Here is a 3716-nt window from a genome sequence, read left to right as displayed (position 1 = left end):
CATTGACATATGTACTTGCCAGTTTGGTTATTATGTTAGAATGTCAATATAAGTTGTAAGTGGGTCATAATCACGAATTCTTGTCACAAATGTAATACATACCATGCAGCTGGCTTTTAACCTGAAATGACAGATGTTAACACCATAAAGAAGAGTGTAAGAAAGAAATTTAGAAAAAATGCTTCTAGGTTGGTTTTATATAGGAATCTTACCTGCTATTGCACTCTGCTAGTCTATACATACGTGAGAAGAACCATTTTTAAATTCATATCATGAGTGTGATAGATAGGTCCTACTATAATCAATTTTCAGTAGTCAAATGCAAATTAGAAGAATCAAAAGCTGTACCTTTTTTACAGAATTCAAGTCTCTTTGGCAATTAATTTTTCAAATGATGGAAATTATGCCCAGCTTAACTGCAACAGACGGTATTATCATGCTACATCAATTGCTGTTTTGTGCTCATATGTAAACATGCAAAAAAACAAAGATTTCAAATTAGATGCTGAGAAGATACACATTTTAAACCAGTTTGTGGTGCTTGAGAACAATTGGTAGATTTGTTTAGATTTCATTCTCTGACTCAATTACACAGGTAAGTTATTTTGACTATTTCCAAATGAGAACTTGTCACTAAGAAATTTATCTTAATTAGGGAAATGCTACAACATAATTGGTTTGTAAGGTACTTAACGAAGTTTGTAAAAGAATCCCAGTTTATTTCAAAACTAATGGAGGGATTAGTAAAATGCAGTTATCCAGAGGTCATGAACTATAGGGAATCACAATATTAGTTTGACATCACCATATTTGGTGAATGTGTATTATAGAGGGGAGATTAAGTCAGACATGAGATGGATATCCAATTATGAGGTAGAAGATACTATGCAGAGTTTTTTCTTTCTGGCAAAAAGTTTTGTGAAACTCTTGATGTGTGCCCTTCCAAATGGTTACAATGATTACTGGTTTACATTTGTCTTCACCCATCCAAACGTTTTGCTTGTATTGCAAGATACATTTCACTGCTTCTCTGGATAATTTCAGTCAATCAATCCAATTAAACATGTGTGCAGATTTTCCTTGCACTTTTATCTTGAAGAACAGTGCTTCTTAGACTTCTGATTTCTGTGTACACCCACTTAATCATTACTGGAATCCACAGATCCCCCACTGAATCATAATTAGAATCTGTTGATCCTTGCTGAGTCATTGCTGGAAGCAGGGTACACCTGCTTAAGCAATTTAGATGGATTGAACCTCAAAACAATACACACAAATATAGAAAACACTTTCATCAAACAAATACAAAAATGAGGAAATATTTCACAAACAAATATAACAAAATCAAAATTGTTATCTTACTAGGGAAGATAGGGTTTTTCTACATTCAAATGAAGCCACCCTTCATCCATACTATATTTCTTTTTAAGAAATGTTCACAGCTTCCACAAATCAATCTGAGGACACCATCTCAGTTTGTAGCCACCAACTTCAAATCCTTCACATACGGAAAGTGTTCTTTATTTTTGTTTACTTTATTAACCTATTAATAACATTTCATATTCGAAGCAGTAGCAGACCCCCTGAGTCAGCGTAGGGACCCCCTGAGGTATCAGGGACTCCTGGAGTCAGCGTAAACAGGTTAAGAACCGTTGTAATAAAGAGCTTTTCTGCAACTAATGTCATTTTTTTCTACAAGTGTACATTTTTCAGTGCCCATTTAAAAAAAAAAATTGCAGCCATAAAAGTATTTCTATGCTTGAGTGCAGATTTACAGTTTTTGCAAAGCAACAGAATTTTCCTTAGAGACACCTGGACAGATGCACATTGAAGAGGAGCCAGTACCTCTGTGCTATTGCTTGTTCGTTCCTGTCTCTCTTCTCTACACAGAAAATATTTCCTCCCATAGGCATATATTTTTCCTAGTCCCCCAAGAACTTTTCCAGTATGTTTCTATACCCTTCATGCCTTGGAAAGTGCTACATGTAAAAGTAAATCCTATACCATTTCCAGGGTGAGTAACTGCTGGAGCGATGTTTCTGAATCGCTATATCCTGACATGTTTATGGATCGTTGCAGACTATAAAGCACTTCTGTATCACACCTTGAAACTGACTTCCACTACGTGCATGGGATTTATTTCCATCTAATATTATGCAGCTGTAGGTTAATATTCTACGAGAGTAACAGGATTTAAGAATGCAAGGTATTCGTTTGTGCACTTGGCAATGCAATCGTTCACACTCATAACATAGATTTGCAAATACAAATAACGCTAATCAGGGCCTGTTTTGTGCGAATCATATCTTATGTAAAATATTTTTGTAATAAGGACACATAAGAGCTAAATTATTGCAAAAATCATGATTGTCATGCAGAAGGCAAACAAAAACAGTTTACTTATATCTATTATTGTTATTTAAGTCTAAATTGATAATGAGCATATCAGTTACTTCAGTGCTTTAAATGGAAAAATAGAAGTGCAGGTACTCTGTACCAGAGTACCTGCTTGTTTCTGAGAAGTGCCGGTACTCTCCAATTAAAAGTATTACGTTTTTCTTGAGATGTGCCGGTACTCTCCCTCTCAAAATAAAAATGTGCTGGTACTCAGTACCGGAGAGTACCGGCCCATTTAAAGCACTGAGTTACTTGCAAATTCATTTTCTGTTTTGAGTTTAACTACATTTTCTTGGTATGATTCCGTCTTTGAAAATATTCCCACCCACGTTCATTACTTGAATCACATTAAATGTAGTAAATTCACTTACGTTGTAGCCATTTTTGTCAACAATTGTTTTAATAATCCTAGAGACAAAACATCTATCTTAGATGCAGTCAAATAAATTTTAAGAATGCTCAGAGTCTAAATATGTGAATAAAGGTGATACGTTGGCATCATCAAGAGGAAAAAACCTAGCTAAATTGGATAGGGGGTGCATTTCTCATTTTTCAACCTTTAACATTTATATCAGGCTCAATGATGTAGCAGAATTGTAAGCAAATAATATTAACATGTGTCTGTTTGATCTCATTTATGGACTGCTGTGCTTCAGGAGAACAAAGGGTTCAGTGAGACTGGCAGAAAACAGAAGTGCCCAAGTTGTGTCATTTTCACACAGCAGTGAGCTAAATTAGGTTGTCTGTCGGGGTAATTGCTAAAGTAATAGAGCTGTCTCTTTCTACGTCTTCTCCGAGTGATCCACATAGTGATGGTGTAAGCTGAGAGAGGTGAGGCTGCATAAGGGTGCAACAATATTATTCATTAGGCTTTGTTCCTACTTTAATACAAGCCTTTCATTCTCGAAAGATGGTCGACCTGTCCTATAAAAGTCAATTAAAGTTTATATGACTCGTAAGCATTATAGGTTACACTTGGCTTATGCAGTGCAGCTTTCTCACTTCAAAAAAATTGCAAAAATATGTAATAAAAAAGGATTACTCAACTCAATTAAAGGGATTATTTCAATAAAACTGCATCAGTACTCCGCCTGACTCTATCCTTTATCATAGAATCCACCCCCAGGCATGAACTGGACCCATTGGAGTCAGTTATTAACTGAAAAACTCATAATATACAATTATGGGCACAAAAAAATACTAAGTTGGCAAACCCCCTTCTGATGTAAGCCGCAGTACGGAAGCCATGATACACCTCCCTAATTTGGTATATAATGACAGGAATATCTCTAAGTTGTGCATTCGGCTTGTAGATTCCT

Source organism: Pleurodeles waltl, chromosome 6 (assembly GCF_031143425.1).
Source record: "Pleurodeles waltl isolate 20211129_DDA chromosome 6, aPleWal1.hap1.20221129, whole genome shotgun sequence".
NCBI lineage: Eukaryota > Metazoa > Chordata > Amphibia > Caudata > Salamandridae > Pleurodeles > Pleurodeles waltl.
Note: the sequence above shows the minus strand (reverse complement) of the source record.